Genomic DNA, 19,909 nt, shown 5'->3' on the forward strand with positions numbered 1-19,909 from the left:
GGAACAAAACATCAACATTTTGGGTCCATGGCCAGGAAACTCCCCAGACCTTAATCCCATTGAGAACTTGTGGTCAATCCTCAAAAGGCGGGTGGACAAACAAAAACCCACAAATTCTGAAAACTCCAAGCATTGATTATGCAAGAATGGGCTGCCATCAGTCAGGATGTGGCCCAGAAGTTAATTGACAGCATGCCAGGGCGGATTGCAGAGGTCTTGAAAAAGAAGGGTCAACACTGCAAAATATTGACTCTTTGCATAAACTAAATGTAATTGTCAATAAAAGCCTTTGACACTTATGGAATGCTTGTAATTATACTTCAGTATACCATAGTAACATCTGACAAAAATATCTAAAAACACTGAAGCAGCAAACTTTGTAAAGACCAATACTTGTGTCATTCACAAAACTTTTGACCACGACTGTCACCCTTTTATGGTATTCTGAATTTAATATTTTTCCAGATTATGGTTGGGGGCCATCTAAAGAGCAACTTATTCAAAGAGCATCTTTCTCTGACATTGTCGGGGCAAGATATTGACATCCAGAGAGGTCCTAGGACAAGGCCCAAAATGAAGCCTGACCTAAATTTAAGGTGCTTTTGGGTGACAGCGGCAGAACCGTTGAAGCTAGAACCACAATCCAACCACAGGAACGTTCCTATGGTCCTCCCGATCTGTGCAAGCCTACCCTTGACCATGTGGAATTAACCATTTACAGTGAAAACAGGGTGTAATTCTTCTAACAGTTGACCTTGACCTCTCTCCCCATAGGAATACATTGCCTGTTGCCCTAAATTCAACCTAATGCCAATGTGGGTTGTGATTGGCATATCAAACTGTCTTCAATGACAACCCATCAGGCCACTACAAGGACTACCTGTGTTGATTTTAAGCTTCCTGGAGCAACCGGAAGTGGTTAAATTGACCCTAAACGTGGTTTTGATTTCACTCCCTGCAGTTAGTGAAAAACACTGCATTCAACACTTTGTATATCAGTCAGTTCTTAACGTAAAGACTTGAAACTCAGGATTCTGTAAAAGCGTGTCCCAAGGAGGATATATGTTTACTTTCAGCTTCCTGTAATAACAGGAAGTGCCTTCAATTGGGGTCATAGTGGCTGTTACGAAGGGTTAAAAATGTCACATCTTTCCATAATTTCATATATGTGATTAGGCAACCCTCATGAACCGGTACACATTAGAAAACCAGGTTTTTCTGAGGTTCAAGCTAAGTACAGTGGCTTGCGAAAGTATTCACCCCCCTTGGCATTTTTCCTATTTTGTTGCCTTACAACCTGGAATTAATATGGATTTTTGGGGGGTTTGTATTATTTGATTTACACAACATGCCTACCACTTTGAAGATGCAGAATATTTTTTGTGTGAGCCACCTTTTGCAGCAATTACAGCTGTAAGTCTCTTGGGGTATGTCTCTATAAGCTTGGCACATCTAGCCACTGGGATTTTTGCCCATTCTTCAAGGCAAAACTGCTCCAGCTCCTTCAAGTTGGATGGTGTACAGCAATCTTTCAGTCATACCACAGATTCTCAATTGGATTGAGGTCTGGGCTTTGACTAGGCCATTCCAAGACATTTAAATGTTTCCCCTTAAACCACTCAAGTGTTCCTTTAGCAGTATGCTTAGGGTCATTGTCCTATTTGAAGGTGAACCTCCGTCCCAGTCTCAAATCTCTGGAAGACTGAAACAGGTTTCCCTAAAAAATTTCCCTCTATTTAGCGCCATCCATCATGCCTTCAATTCTGACCAGTTTCCCAGTCCCTACCGATGAAAAACATCCTCACAGCATGATGCTGCCACCACCATGCTTAACTGTGGGGATGGTGTTCTCGGGGTGGTGAGAGGTGTTGGGTTTGCACCAGACATAGCGTTTTCCTTGATGGCCAAAAAGCTCAATTTTAGTCTCATCTGACCAGAGTACCTTCTTCCATTTGTTTGGGGAGTCTCCCACATGCCTTTTGGCAAACACCAAACATGTTTGCTTATTTTTTTCTTTAAGCAATGGATTTTTTTCTGGCCAGTCTTCCGTAAAGCCCAGCTCTGTGGAGTGTACGGCTTAAAGTGGTCCTATGGACAGATACTCCAATCTCCGCTGTGGAGCTTTGCAGCTCCTTCAGGGTTATATTTGGTCTCTTTGTTGCCTCTCTGATTAATGCCCTCCTTGCCTGGTCCGTGAGTTTTGGCTTGTCAGGTTTGTTGTGGTGCCAGATTCTTTCAATTTAAAAAAAATGGATTTAATGGTGCTCCGTGGGATGTTCAAAGTTTGAGATATTTTTTTATAGCCCAACCCTGATCTGTACTTCTCCACAACTTTGTCTCTGACCTGTTTGGAGAGCTCCTTGGTCTTCATGGTGCCGCTTGCATGGTGGTGCCACTTGCTTAGTGGTGTTGCAGACTCTGGGGCCTTTCAGAACAGGTGTATATATACTGAGATCATGTGACAGATCATGTGACACTTAGATTGCATACAGGTGGACTTTATTTAACTAATTATGTGACTCCTGACGGTAATTGGTTGCACCAGATCTTATTTAGGGGCTTCATAGCAAAGGGGGTGAATAGATATGCACGCACCACTTTTTTTTTTCACCAATTTGGACAATTTAGTGTTTTTTGTTTTAGATTCCGTCTCTCACAGTTGAAGTGTACCTATGATAAAAATTACAGACCTCTACATGCTTTGTAAGTAGGAAAACCTGCAAAATCGGCAGTGTATCAAATACTTGTTCTCCCCACTGTATTTATACTGAGATCATGTGACAGATCATGTGATACTTAGATTTCACACAGGTGGACTTTATTTAACTAATTATGTGACTTCTGAAGGTAATTGGTTGCACCAGATCTTATTTAGGGGCTTCATAGCAAAGGGGGTGAATACATATGCACACACCACTTTTCCATTATTTATTTTTTAGAATTCTTTGAAACAAGTAATTTTTTTCATTTCACTTCACCAATTTGGACTATTTTGTGTATGTCCATTCCATGCAATCCAAATAAAAATCTATTTAAATGACAGGTTGTAATGCAACAAAATAGGAAAAACGCCAAGGGCGATGAATACTTTTGCAAGGCACTGCAAGGATATTCATCAATTTCTAGTCTTTCAAGCTATTGAGGGGATTTGTCTAGCTTAAACATGTCTATGACGATGAGGGGAGATGCATATGTGAGTCTCGAGCTAATCGGACCATGGATATAAGAAGGCTTGCCCCTGAACACTTGTAACTTAACTGCACTCCTGACATCATACTTGAGTATTGAGCCAATAGCAGCATCTATATACACTGCTCAAAAAAATAAAGGGAACACTAAAATAACACATCCTAGATCTGAATGAATGAAATAATCTTATTAAATACTTTTTTCTTTATAGTTGAATGTGCTGACAACAAAATCACACAAAAAGTATCAATGGAAATCAAATGTATCAACCAATGGAGGTCTAGATTTGGAGTCACACTCAAAATTAAAGTGGAAAACCACACTACAGGCTGATCCAACTTTGATGTAATGTCCTTAAAACAAGTCAAAATGAGGCTCAGTAGTGTGTGTGGCCTCCACATGCCTGTATGACCTCCCTACAACGCCTGGGCATGATCCTGATGAAGTGGCGGATGGTCTCCTGAGGGATCTCCTCCCAGACCTGGACTAAAGCATCCGCCAACTCCTGGACAGTCTGTGGTGCAACGTGGCGTTGGTGGATGGAGCAAGACATGATTTCCCAGATGTGCTCAATTGGATTCAGGTCTGGGGAACGGGCGGGCCAGTCCATAGCATCAATGCCTTCCTCTTGCAGGAACTGCTGACATACTCCAGCCACATGAGGTCTAGCATTGTCTTGCATTAGGAGGAACCCAGGGCCAACCGCACCAGCATATGGTCTCACAAGGGGTCTGAGGATCTCATCTCTGTACCTAATGGCAGTCAGGCTACCTCTGGCGAGCACATGGAGGGCTGTGCGGCCCCCCAAAGAAATGCCACCCCACACCATGACTGACCCACCGCCAAACCGGTCATGCTGGAGGATGTTGCAGGCAGCAGAACGTTCTCCACGGCGTCTCCAGACTCTGTCACGTCTGTCACATGTGCTCAGTGTGAACCTGCTTTCATCTGTGAAGAGCACAGGGCGCCAGTGGCGAATTTGCCAATCTTGGTGTTCTCTGGCAAATGCCAAACGTCCTGCACGGTGTTGGGCTGTAAGCACAACCCCCACCTGTGGACGTCGGGCCCTCATACCACCCTCATGGAGTCTGTTTCTGACCGTTTGAGCAGACACATGCACATTTGTGGCCTGCTGGAGGTCATTTTGTAGGGCTCTGGCAGTGCTCCTCCTGCTCCTCCTTGCACAAAGGCGGAGGTAGCGGTCCTGCTGCTGGGTTGTTGCCCTCCTACGGCCTCCTCCACGTCTCCTGATGTACTGGCCTGTCTCCTGGTAGCGCCTCCATGCTCTGGACACTACGCTGACAGACACAGCAAACCTTCTTGCCACAGCTCGCATTGATGTGCCATCCTGGATGAGCTGCACTACCTGAGCCACTTGTATGGGTTGTAGACTCCGTCTCATGCTACCACTAGAGTGAAAGCACCGCCAGCATTCAAAAGTGACCAAAACATCAGCCAGGAAGCATAGGAACTGAGAAGTGGTCTGTGGTCACCACCTGCAAAACCAGTCCTTTATTGGGGGTGTCTTGCTAATTGCCTATCATTTCCACCTGTTGTCTATTCCATTTGCACAACAGCATGTGATATTTATTGTCAATCAGTGTTGCTTCCTAAGTGGACAGTTTGATTTCACAGAAGTGTGATTGACTTGGAGTTACATTGTGTTGTTTAAGTGTTCCCTTTATTTTTTTGAGCAGTGTATATACAGTGAGGGAAAAAAGTATTTGATCCCCTGCTGATTTTGTACGTTTGCCCACTGACAAAGACATGATCAGTCTATAATTTATTTTAATGGTAGGTTTATTTGAACAGTGAGAGACAGATTAACAACAAAAAAATCCAGAAAAGCATGTCAAAAATGTTATAAATTGATTTTCATTTTAATGAGGGAAATAAGTATTTGACCCCTCTGCAAAACATGACTTAGTACTTGGTGGCAAAACCCTTGTTGGCAATCACAGAGGTCAGACGTTTCTTGTAGTTGGCCACCAGGTTTTCACACATCTCAGGAGGGATTTTGTCCCACTCCTCTTTGCAGATCTTCTCCATGTCATTAAGGTTTCGAGCCTGACGTTTGGCAACTCGATCCTTCAGCTCCCTCCACAGATTTTCTATGGGATTAAGGTCTGGAGACTGGCTAGGCCAATCCAGGACCTTAATGTGCTTCTTCTTGAGCCACTCCTTTGTTGCGTTGGCCGTGTGTTTTGGGTCATTGTCATAGTGAAATACACGACCCATTTTCAATGCCCTGGCTGAGGGAAGGAGGTTCTCACCCAAGATTTGACGGTACATGGCGCCGTCCATCGTCCCTTTGATGCGGTGAAGTTGTCCTGTCCCCTTAGCAGAAAAACACCCCCAAAGCATAATGTTTCGACCTCCATGTTTGACGGTGGGGATGGTGTTCTTGGGGTCATAGGCAGCATTCCTCCTCCTCCAAACACGGCGAGTTGAGTTGATGCCAAATAACTCGATTTTGGTCTCATCTGACCACAACACTTTCACCCAGTTCTCCTCTGAATCATTCAGATGTTCATTGGCAAACTTCAGATGGGCCTGTATATGTGCTTTCTTGAGCAGGGGGACCTTGCGGGCGCTGCAGGATTTCAGTCCTTCATGGCGTATTTTGTTACCAATTGTTTTCTTGGTAACTATGGTCCCAGCTGCCTTGAGATCATTGACAAGATCCTCCCGTGTAGTTCTGTGCAGATTCCTCACCGTTCTCATGATTATTTCAACTCCACGTGGTGAGATCTTGCATGGAGCCCCAGGCCGAGGGAGGTTGACAGTTATTTTGTGTTTCTTCCATTTGCGAATAATCGCACCAACTGTTGTCATCTTCTCACCAAGCTGCTTGGCGATGGTCTTGTAGCCCATTTCAGCCTTGTGTAGGTCTACAATCTTGTCCCTGACATCCTTGGAGAGCTCTTTGGTCTTGGCCATGGTGGAGAGTTTGGAATCTGATTGATTGATTGCTTCTGTGGACAGGTGTCTTTTATACAGGTAACAAACTGAGATTAGGAGCACTCCCTTTAAGAGTGTGCTCCTAATCTCAATTTGTTACCTGTATAAAAGACACCTGGGAGCCAGAAATCTTTCTGATTGAGAGGGGGTCAAATACTTATTTCCCTAATTAAAATGCAAATAAATTTATAACATTTTTGACATGCGTTTTTCTGGATTATTTTGTTGTTATTCTGTCTCTCACTGTTCAAATAAACCTACCATTAAAATTATAGACTGAGCATTTCTTTGTCAGTGGGCAAACGTACAAAATCAGCAGGGGATCAACTACTTTTTCCCCTCACTGTATATTTTCCTTTATTATTTTCCCCTAACCCTACCACCCCTCCCCTAATTGGAGTAAACTAATGGACAACAACACTTAGGCCTCTACTTCCAGCTTATACATACTATATACATTTTACGGACACAATCTATTTTACAATAATTATATTTTATATTTTTTTGTTTTTAGTCCTGTCCTTCCTCTACTCTCAACCTCTCCCCTCTATTTCTGATGTCCATCCATTCTATTTGCCATATGTTTTTAACTGTGCTGTTTCACAAATGTTCTGAACCTATATACATTTTATGGACACAGTATATTTTACATTAGTTATATATATTTTTTTGCTAAAAGTATTATTATATTATTAATCGATTGACTATGACTTTTCAGATCACCCAGTAATGCTATCTGCAGGGTTAGCTCCAGGTAAATGTTGCAATTCTTCAGCCATTCCTGCCATTCCTGGACCTATGACCAAAAACAAGCTACATATGGACAGTACCAAAATAAATGATCTAATGACTCTGTCTCTTCGCAGCAAAATCTGCAGAGCTGGGAAGGTTGTATCCCCCATATATATATATAATATGCCATTTCGCAGACGCTTTTATCCAAAGCGACTTACAGTCACATGTGCATACATTTTTATGTATGGGTGGTCCCGGGGATCGAACCCACTACCCTGGCGTCACAAGCGCCATGCTCTACCAATTGAGCTACAGAAGACCACTATATAACATTCTATTGGTTGCAAAAATGTTGTATAACAATTGAAATTGAAAACATTTCAAGTTTTGAATCCGGCTTCGTTTTGCGTATCAGTTCATAAACCATGTGCCATGGAATTGAAAATCTCTTCCCAACTATTTTGCAATATATATGGCACAGCTGTCCATTTGTTGGTCCTTAAATGAAACTGATATACTTTTTTATCTATCACAATTTTCTTTAACCAATTATATGGTCTTTAATGCAAGGCCGACAGACAAGTTCCTTACTTTTTCCCCCTTCCACTTTCCTCTTCCATTTTTTGCTGTAATGTTCCAGAACATTCTAGTAATGACTGACATGTTCATGCGCTATGTATGGTCTGGCCCTGCAAGCTTTGTATGTTATGAATGATGCTTGGCTTAGTTCAATACTCAATTCCAGATAACCAACAGCACTGCAGCTGATTTTGTGCATAATAATAGTGTAAAACATAAGCGTCATTGTAGCGATTATTGTGACCAACATGTCTGCTGCCGTAGAAGAGGCCGTAAGTTCAGAGTTAGATATTGGGTACATGTGTGTAAATGCATGAAGACACCATATTCAAAAACACTGATGTTATTTTCGTCAAAGTGTATTGTGAATGTAACCAACAAGTCAACCTGTATTTTGTCTGATTACGAAGAACATATTTCCTGACAGTTATCACTTTGTTATTGTATGTATGACTTTCTTCAGTCAGACATAGGCATTTAGAGTTACAATGAACTCCATTAACACTTAGCCACAATGACTTGTTTTGGAGGGGAGGAAAAAAACAGTTTTTCAACATTGTGTTGGGTGTAATTACATTGATATTATATCTAGTGAACAATGGATAAGCAACAATGGGCGTGACGGAATCAGTCACTACAGGTGTGATCAAGCCTTACATCAAAGTTGCCTGAAGCTGAATGGAACGTGCTATTCCCTGACCAGTTATTCAGAAGAAAATAATAATAATATTATTATTATTATTATTATTATTATTATTATTAAAATCCTCTGTGACTGTTTTACACTCATTTACATACCAGTTAACTTACCAGTGTGGACCCAAAACAAATACATTCTACACATTTATAAACGACCTGTTTAAAGTGTTAGTACAACCATGGTGTTATTTTGATACTGAAGCTTACAAATCAAATAACCTGACACTGATCCACATCATATGGGTGGACAAAACACAACTATCCTTTTTATTAGGATGCAAACCAGTAATATGAATCACTGTTGATCCAGCCTGTTCTGATCTAATGAGATGGATGTAGGATTTTCTACGGCCTCGAATCGAGGCCTTTCCCAGTCATGAAGGATCAAGCACGAAACTAGGCCCCTCTTGGTTCTCATTGGCAAAGACTGAACTCAAATGAGGGTTAGGGCAGCCTCTCCTATAACAGCCCAGAGGTTGTAAATAAACCATTTTTAAGCTGATATAACTTGTATCATGATTGTAGGGCAGTGAAAACCGTAGCCGAATGGCTTCAGACTGAGCATTTCTCACCATTTATTTACGGAGAGCAATTTCCTTTTTATAACACGTAGTGTCATAAAGAGACACCACAACACTACATGAAGAGAGACACCACAACACTACATAAAGAGAGACACCACAACACTACATAAAGAGAGACACCACAACACTACATAAAGAGAGAGACCACAACACTACATAAAGAGAGACGCCACAACACTACATAAAGAGAGACACCACAACACTACATAAAGAGAGACACCACAACACTACATAAAGAGACACCACAACACTACATAAAGAGAGACACCACAACACTACATAAAGAGAGACACCACAACACTACATAAAGAGAGACGCCACAACACTACATAAAGAGAGACACCACAACACTACATAAAGAGAGACACCACAACACTACATAAAGAGAGACACCACAACACTACATAAAGAGAGACACCACAACACTACATAAAGAGAGACACCACAACACTACATAAAGAGACACCACAACACTACATAAAGAGAGACGCCACAACACTACATAACGAGAGACACCACAACACTACATAAAGAGAGACACCACAACACTACATAAAGAGACACCACAACACTACATAAAGAGAGACACCACAACACTACACAAAGAGAGACACCACAACACTACATAAAGAGAGACACCACAACACTACATAAAGAGAGACACCACAACACTACATAAAGAGAGACACCACAACACTACATAAAGAGAGACACCACAACACTACATAAAGAGAGACACCACAACACTACATAAAGAGAGACACCACAACACTACATAAAGAGAGACACCACAACACTACATAAAGAGACACCACAACACTACATAAAGAGAGACGCCACAACACTACATAAAGAGAGACACCACAACACTACATAAAGAGACACCACAACACTACATAAAGAGACACCACAACACTACATAAAGAGAGACACCACAACACTACATAAAGAGAGACGCCACAACACTACATAAAGAGAGACACCACAACACTACATACCAGAGAGACACCACAACACTACATAAAGAGGGACACCACAACACTACATAAAGAGAGACACCACAACACTACATAAAGAGAGACGCCACAACACTACATAGAGACACCACAACACTACATAAAGAGAGACACCACAACACTACATAAAGAGACACCACAACACTACATAAAGAGAGACGCCACAACACTACATAAAGAGAGACACCACAACACTACATAAAGAGACACCACAACACTACATAAAGAGACACCACAACACTACATAAAGAGAGACACCACAACACTACATAAAGAGAGACGCCACAACACTACATAAAGAGAGACACCACAACACTACATACCAGAGAGACACCACAACACTACATAAAGAGGGACACCACAACACTACATAAAGAGAGACACCACAACACTACATAAAGAGAGACGCCACAACACTACATAAAGAGAGACACCACAACACTACATAAAGAGAGACACCACAACACTACATAAAGAGAGACACCACAACACTACATAAAGAGACACCACAACACTACATAAAGAGAGACGCCACAACACTACATAAAGAGAGACACCACAACACTACATAAAGAGAGACACCACAACACTACATAAAGAGACACCACAACACTACATAAAGAGAGACACCACAACACTACATAAAGAGAGACGCCACAACACTACATAAAGAGAGACACCACAACACTACATAAAGAGAGACGCCACAACACTACATAAAGAGAGACACCACAACACTACATAAAGAGAGACGCCACAACACTACATAAAGAGACACCACAACACTACATAAAGAGAGACACCACAACACTACATAAAGAGAGACACCACAACACTACATAAAGAGAGACACCACAACACTACATAAAGAGACACCACAACACTACATAAAGAGAGACACCACAACACTACATAAAGAGAGAGAGACACCACAACACTACATAAAGAGAGACACCACAACACTACATAAAGAGAGACGCCACAACACTACATAAAGAGAGACGCCACAACACTACATAAAGAGAGACACCACAACACTACATAAAGAGAGACGCCACAACACTACATAAAGAGAGACACCACAACACTACATAAAGAGAGACGCCACAACACCTCATAAAGAGAGGCACCACACCACTACATAAAGAGAGACACCATAAACTACATACCAGAGAGAATCCTATAGACATCAAGAAAGCCAGTCAGTTGATTATTGACAAGTTTTTCCAACACTTTTGATAAACAGGGCAAAACAGAAATTGGCCTATAACAGTTAGGATCAGCTTGATCTCCCCCTTTAAATAAAGGACGCACCGTGGCTGCCTTCCAAGCAATGGGAACCTCCCCAGAGAGGAGAGACAGGTTAAAGGTCAGAGACTTGGCGATGATAGGGGCTGCAACCTTACAGAAGAAAGGGTCTAAACCTTCTGACCCAGATGGTTTTTTGGGGTCAAGTTTAAGGAGCTCCTTTAGCACCTCAGACTCAGTGACCGCCTGCAGGGAGAAACTTTGTAGCGGGGCAGGAGAAAAAGAGGGAGGAGCATCGGGGCTAGTCGCATTCGAAGGGCTGGGAGATGAGGAAATGGAGGCGTGGCTGAGTCAAATAGGAATCCTGACTTAATGAAGTGGTGATTAAAGAGCTCAGCCATGTGCTCCTTGTCAGTAACAACCACATCATCAACATTAAGGGACATGGGCAGCTGTGAGGAGGAGGGTTTATTCTCCAGGTCTTTCACCGTTTTCCAGAACTTCTTGGGGTTAGACCCACAGAGAGAGAACTGCTCCTTAAAGTAACTAACTTTGGCCTTCCGGATAGCCTGAGTGCACTTATTTCTAATTTGCCTGAACGAGAGCCAGCATATTGAATTCAGAATGGCGCCGGAGAAGATGGCTGCCGTTTTACAGCCCTCTAACCAATTGTACTACTATGTGTGTTTTTCCGCGTTATTTGTAATTTATTTTGCACATAATGTTTCTGCCATCGTCTCTTATAACCAAAAATAACTTCTGGATATCAGGACAGCGATTACTCACCTCGTATTGGACGAAGATTTTTTCTTCAACGAGGCGGCCGCGAAGGATATCCTACAGACACCCGACAAGGCCCAAATCCCCGTCATTCGCATGAGGAAGAGACAGAGATATCGTGGACGTAGGTCGGGGTGCCTTGTAAGGATCCGACTGCGAGCGAGTAAACTGCCGCTCCCATCAATCCTATTAGTCAATCTTCAATCATTGGAAAATAAATTGGATGACCTAAGATTACGGTTATCCTACCAACGGGACATTCAAAACTGTAATATCTTATGTTTCACCGAGTCGTGGCTGAACGACGACATGGATAACATACAGCTAGCGGGCTATACGCTACATCGGCAGGATAGAACGGCTGACTCCGGTAAGACAAGGGGTGGCGGTCTGTGTATATTTGTAAACAACAGCTGGTGCACAAAATCAAATACTAAGGAAGTCTCAAGGTTTTGCTCGCCTGAGGTAGAGTATCTTATGATAAGCTGTAGACCACACTATTTACCAAGAGAGTTTTCATCTATATTTTTCATAGCTGTCTATTTACCACCACAAACCAATGCTGACATTAAGATTGCACTGAATGAGCTGTATAAGGCCATAAGTCAACAGGAAAACGCTCATCCAGAGGCAGCGCTCCTAGTGGCCGGGGATTTTAATGCAGGGAAACTTAAATCCGTTCTACCTAATTTCTACCAGCATGTTTAATGTGCAACCAGAGGAAAAAAAACTCTAGACCACCTTTACTCCACACACAGAGACACGTACAAAGCTCTCCCTCGCCCTCCATTTGGCAAATCTGACCATAACTCTATCCTCCTGATTCCTGCTTATAAGCAAAAACTAAACCAGGAAGCACCAGTGACTCGGTTAATAAAAAAGTGGTCAGATGACGCAGATGCTAAGCTACAGGACTGTTTTGCTAGCACAGACTGGAACATGTTCCAGGATTCTTCAGATAGCATTGAGGAGTACACCACATCAGTCACTGGCTTCATCAATAAGTGCATCGATGATGTCATCCCCACAGTGACCGTACGTACATAACCCAACCAGAAGTCATGGATTACAGGAAACATCCGCACTGAGCAAAAGGGTAGAGCTGCCGCTTTCAAGGAGCAGGACTCTAACCCGGACGCTTATAAGAATTCCCGCTATGCCCTCCGACGAACCATCAAACAGGCAAAGAGTCAATACAGGACTAAGATTGAATCATACTACACCGGCTCTGACGCTCGTCGGATGTGGCAGGGCTTGAAAACTATTAGAGACTACAAAGGGAAGCACAGCCGCGAGCTGCCCAGTGACACAAGACTTCCAGACGAGCTAAACCACTTCTATGCTCGCTTCGAGGCAAGCAACACTGAAGCATGCACGAGAGCACCAGCTGTTCTGGATGACTATGTGATCACGCTCTCCGTAGCCGATGTGAGTAAGACTTTTAAGCAGGTCAACATTCACAAGGCCGCAGGGCCAGACGGATTACCAGGACGTGTACTCTGAGCATGTGCTGACCAACTGGCAAGTGTCTTCACTGAGATTTTCAACATGTCCCTGACTGAGTCTGTAATACCAACATGTTTCAAGCAGACCACCATAGTCCCCGTGCCCAAGGACTCTAAGATAACCTGCCTAAATGACTACCGACCCGTAGCACTGACGTCTGTAGCCATGAAGTGCTTTGAAAGGCTGGTCATGGCTCACATCAACACCATTATCCCAGAAACCCTAGACCCACTCCAATTTGCATACCGCCCCAACAGATCCACAGATGATGCAATCTCTATTGCACTACACACTGCCCTTTCCCACCTGGACAAGAGGAACATCTATGTGAGAATGCTATTCATTGACTACAGCTCAGCATTCAACACCATAGTGCCCTCAAAGCTCATCACTAAGCTAAGGATCCTGGGACTTAACACCTCCCTCTGCAACTGGATCCTGGACTTCCTGACGGGCCGCCCCCAGGTAGTAAGGGTAGGTAACAACACATCTGCCACACTGATCCTCAACACGGGGGCCCCTCAGGGGTGCGTGCTCAGTCCCCTCCTGTACTCCCTGTTCACCCATGACTGCATGGCCAGGCACGACTCCAACACCATCATTAAGTTTGCCGACGACACAACAGTGGTAGGCCTGATCAGACAGCCTATAGGGAGGAGGTCAGAGACCTGGCCGTGTGGTGCCAGGATAACAACCTCTCCCTCAACGTGTCCAAGACAAAGGAGATGATTGTGGACTACAGGAAAAAAAAGAGGACTGAGCACATCCCCTATTCTCATCGACGGGGCTGTAGTGGAACAGGTTGAGAGCTTCAAGTTCCTTGGTGTCCACATCACCAACGAACTATCATGGTCCAAACACACCAAGACAGTCGTGAAGAGGGCACGACAAAGCCTATTCCCCCTCAGGAGACTGAAAAGATTTGGCATGGGTCCTCAGATCCTCAAAAAATTCTACAGCTGCACCATCGAGAGCATCCTGACTGGTTGCATCACCGCCTGGTATGGCCCAGTACATCACTGGGGCCAAGCTTCCTGCCATCCAGGACCTCTATACCAGGCGGTGTCAGAGGAAGGCCCTCAAAATTGTCAAAGACTCCAGCCACCTTAGTCATAGACTGTTCTCTCTGCTACCGCACGGCAAGCGGTACCGGAGTGCCAAGTCTAGGTCCAAAAGACTTCTCAACAGCTTCTACCCCCAAGCCATAAGACTCCTGAATAGCTAATCATGGCTACCCGGACTATTTTCACTGCCCCCCCACCCCATATTTTTACGCTGCTGCTACTCTGTTAATTATTTATGCATAATCACTTTAACTCTACCCACATGTACATATTACTTCAACTACCTCAACTAGCCGGTGCCCCCGCACATTGACTCTGCACCGGTACCCCCCCGTATATAGCCTCCCTACTGTTATTTTATTTTACTTCTGCTCTTTTTTTCTCAACACTTTTTTTGTTGTTTTATTCTACTTTTTTATTAAAAATAAATGCACTGTTGGTTAAGGGCTGTAAGTAAGCATTTCACTGTAATAATAATAATAATATAATATGCATTTTAGCAGACGCTTTTATCCAAAGCGACTTACAGTCGTGCGTGCATACATTTTTTGTGTATGGGTGGTCCCAGGGATCGAACCCACTACCTTGGCGTTACAAGCGCCGTGCTCTACCAGCTGAGCTACAGAGGACCACAATGTCTGCACCTGTTGTATTCGGCGCATGTGGCCAATACAATTTGATTTGATTTGATATAAGTACAGTAGAGTCGGGAGGTAGAATCAGGGTTCATCTATTCAACAGTTTTATGGTTTACCCTTATGAAAAATTCCCATTAGATTCCCATAGGATTATCTTTGGAAAACTCCCATAGGATTCTCAGTGGAAATAACCCATAGGATTCTCATTGGAAATATCCCATAGGATTCTCATTGGAAATATCCCATAGGATTCTCATTGGAAATATACCATTGGATTCTCATTGGAAAAATCCCATAGGATTCTCATTGGAAAAATCCCATAGGATTCTCATTGGAAATATCCCATTGGATTCTCATTGGAAAAATCCCATTGGATTCTCATTGGAAATATCCCATTGGATTCTCATTGGAAAAATCCCATTGGATTCTCATTGGAAATATCCCATTGGATTCTCATTGGAAATATCCCATAGGATTCTCATTGGAAACATCCCATTGGATTCTCATTGGAAATATCCCATAGGATTCTCATTGGAAATATCCCATAGGATTCTCATTGGAAAAATCCCATAGGATTCTCATTGGAAATATCCCATTGGATTCTCATTGGAAAAATCCCATTGGATTCTCATTGGAAATATCCCATTGGATTCCCATAGGATTATCTTTGGAAAACTCCCATAGGATTCTCAGTGGAAATAACCCATAGGATTCTCATTGGAAATATCCCATAGGATTCTCATTGGAAATATCCCATAGGATTCTCATTGGAAATATCCCATAGGATTCTCATTGGAAATATACCATTGGATTCTCATTGGAAAAATCCCATAGGATTCTCATTGGAAAAATCCCATAGGATTCTCATTGGAAATATCCCATTGGATTCTCATTGGAAAAATCCCATTGGATTCTCATTGGAAATATCCCATTGGATTCTCATTGGAAAAATCCCATTGGATTCTCATTGGAAATATCCCATTGGATTCTCATTGGAAATATCCCATAGGATTCTCATTGGAAACATCCCATTGGATTCTCATTGGAAATATCCCATAGGATTCTCATTGGAAATATCCCATAGGATTCTCATTGGAAAAATCCCATAGGATTCTCATTGGAAATATCCCATTGGATTCTCATTGGAAAAATCCCATTGGATTCTCATTGGAAATATCCCATTGGATTCCCATAGGATTATCTTTGGAAAACTCCCATAGGATTCTCAGTGGAAATAACCCATAGGATTCTCATTGGAAATATCCCATAGGATTCTCATTGGAAATATCCCATAGGATTCTCATTGGAAATATCCCATAGGATTCTCATTGGAAATATACCATTGGATTCTCATTGGAAAAATCCCATAGGATTCTCATTGGAAAAATCCCATAGGATTCTCATTGGAAATATCCCATTGGATTCTCATTGGAAAAATCCCATTGGATTCTCATTGGAAATATCCCATTGGATTCTCATTGGAAAAATCCCATTGGATTCTCATTGGAAATATCCCATTGGATTCTCATTGGAAATATCCCATTGGATTCTCATTGGAAATATCCCATTAGATTCCCATAGGATTATCTTTGGAAAACTCCCATAGGATTCTCAGTGGAAATAACCCATAGGATTCTCATTGGAAATATCCCATAGGATTCTCATTGGAAATATCCCATAGGATTCTCATTGGAAATATCCCATAGGATTCTCATTGGAAATATACCATTGGATTCTCATTGGAAAAATCCCATAGGATTCTCATTGGAAAAATCCCATAGGATTCTCATTGGAAATATCCCATTGGATTCTCATTGGAAAAATCCCATTGGATTCTCATTGGAAATATCCCATTGGATTCTCATTGGAAAAATCCCATTGGATTCTCATTGGAAATATCCCATTGGATTCTCATTGGAAATATCCCATAGGATTCTCATTGGAAACATCCCATTGGATTCTCATTGGAAATATCCCATAGGATTCTCATTGGAAATATCCCATAGGATTCTCATTGGAAAAATCCCATAGGATTCTCATTGGAAATATCCCATTGGATTCTCATTGGAAAAATCCCATTGGATTCTCATTGGAAATATCCCATTGGATTCTCATTGGAAAAATCCCATAAGATTCTCATTGGAAATATCCCATTGGATTCTCATTGGAAAAATCCCATTGGATTCTCATTGGAAATATCCCATTGGATTCTCATTGGAAATATCCCATAGGATTCTCATTGGAAATATACCATTGGATTCTCATTGGAAAAATCCCATAGGATTCTCATTGGAAAAATCCCATAGGATTCTCATTGGAAATATCCCATTGGATTCTCATTGGAAAAATCCCATTGGATTCTCATTGGAAATATCCCATTGGATTCTCATTGGAAAAATCCCATTGGATTCTCATTGGAAATATCCCATTGGATTCTCATTGGAAATATCCCATAGGATTCTCATTGGAAACATCCCATTGGATTCTCATTGGAAATATCCCATAGGATTCTCATTGGAAATATCCCATAGGATTCTCATTGGAAAAATCCCATAGGATTCTCATTGGAAATATCCCATTGGATTCTCATTGGAAAAATCCCATTGGATTCTCATTGGAAATATCCCATTGGATTCTCATTGGAAAAATCCCATAAGATTCTCATTGGAAATATCCCATTGGATTCTCATTGGAAAAATCCCATTGGATTCTCATTGGAAATATCCCATTGGATTCTCATTGGAAATATCCCATTGGATTCTCATTGGAAATATCCCATTGGATTCTCATTGGAAATATCCCATTGGATTCTCATTGGAAATATCCCATTGGATTCTCATTGGAAATATCCCATTGGATTCTCATTGGAAATATCCCATTGGATTCTCAAAACATCTCTGGACATGACTTCAGTTGGGTGACAACGTCCTTTAGCTTGTAGGCCATAGGAGTCCTTATTGAGTTCCTTGTCCACCCCCTCAAAACATCTCTGGACGAGCTGAAAGTAAAATTAAACACTAACATTAATAATGACATCATTTGAATCTAGGGGTCTCCATCAAAACTGGAATAAAAAACGTATGTAACAATGTTAAGACATGCTAACAACAGCGAGCACTTTGTTGCTTGACAAAGCTGGCTTTGACACAGAATCTTGAACGATGTTTGATTTCCTGCCCGACGCGGAGGACACGCCATCTCCTCCCTGGTGAAGAGCGCCTCCATCAGGGCTCGAAGAGCGCCTCCATCAGGGCTCGAAGAGCGCCTCCATCAGGGCTCGTGTCATCCTTTTGAAGCTTGTTTTGTTGATCAGTGACATGTTCTCCTTGGCCACCTGAACACAGAAGCCCAGATCAACCTAGAATTGAAGGGACAGATCACAGGTTGTTATTTTCTTCCCATAAACTCATGAGCTCTATAGTGATCTGTTATGTTAGTAACAGGACAGCTCTGAAGTAGCTCTGGAAAAATGTTTGCATTGTTGCATTTAAAAAAAAATTGGGTTCAGTTAAGTTTCACATTGCCAATTTAGAAACGAGCCATACTCTCTGAACAAATGTGATCGAACAAGTGAAATGATTAGACTTACCAAGTCCTCTCTCTTTGAAACCTCTGGCACACACCAGCTGCTCTGGTTTTTTGTTTTTAACTGATGTGCTTGCTTTGATGAAAAAAATTAACAAGATAAACATTTTGATTATTAATTGGACTATCAATATGTTTAGGGATCATTAATACAGGTTGCAAAGGTTTCTAAACACACCTCTTGGTTGGTCTCCCACAAGCAGCCTTCTGTCTACACTATACTACACTATACTACACTATACTACACTATACTACACTATACTACACTATACTACACTATACTACACTATACTACACTATACTACACTATACTTGGCATCATTTAATTTCAGGCAGAATTTGCAGATACGGACCCTGATGAATACCCCATATGAAAAACCATTATTTGCCAGATCAAGCCTTTCTATTGGTGGTGCTATTGTTCTCATCATATGTTTTTTGTTTTACGATTCTATCTGTCATGGCTCTGCAAGGGCTGCTTACGTTGCTCTGTGCATTGATGCCAAACTCTAACCTGCCTACCACAAAGTACCTGTTCACAATTTTTTTCAAAGTACAGTGCATTTGGAAAGTATTCAGACCCAGAGCTAGGTGGTGAGCATCAGTCAGCTAGGTGGTGAGCAGCAGTCAGCTGAGTCAGCTAGGTTGGGAGCAGCAGTCAGCTAGGTGGTGAGCAGCAGTCAGCTAGGTGGTGAGCAGCAGGCAGCTAGGTGGCGAGCAGCAGTCAGCTAGGTGGTGAGCAGCAGGCAGCTAGGTGGCGAGCAGCAGTCAGCTAGGTGGTGAGCAGCAGGCAGCTAGGTGGCGAGCAGCAGTCAGCTAGGTGGTGAGCAGCAGGAAGCTAGGTGGCGAGCAGCAGTCAGCTAGGTGGTGAGCAGCAGTCAGCTAGGTGGTGAGCAGCAGTCAGCTAGGTGGTGAGCAGCAGTCAGCTAGGTGGCGAGCAACAGTCAGCTAGGTGGCGAGCAGCAGTCAGCTAGGTGGGGAGCAGCAGTCAGCTAGGTGGTGAGCAGCAGTCAGCTAGGTGGTGAGCAGCAGTCAGCTAGGTGGTGAGCAGCAGGCAGCTAGGTGGTTAGCAGCAGTCAGCTGAGTCAGCTAGGTGGTGAGCAGCAGTCAGCTAGGTGGGGAGCAGCAGTCAGCTAGGTGGCGAGCAGCAGGCAACTAGGTGGTGAGCAGCAGTCAGCTAGGTGGTGAGCAGCAGTCAGCTAGGTGGGGAGCAGCAGTCAGCTAGGTGGGGAGCAGCAGGCAGCTAGGTGGTGAGCAGCATTCAGCTAGGTGGTGAGCAGCAGGCAGCTAGGTGGGGAGCAGCAGGCAGCTAGGTGGTGAGCAAC

This window comes from Coregonus lavaretus, assembly GCF_964263955.1.
Source record: "Coregonus lavaretus genome assembly, contig: HAP1_SCAFFOLD_694, whole genome shotgun sequence".
NCBI classification, from domain to species: domain Eukaryota; kingdom Metazoa; phylum Chordata; class Actinopteri; order Salmoniformes; family Salmonidae; genus Coregonus; species Coregonus lavaretus.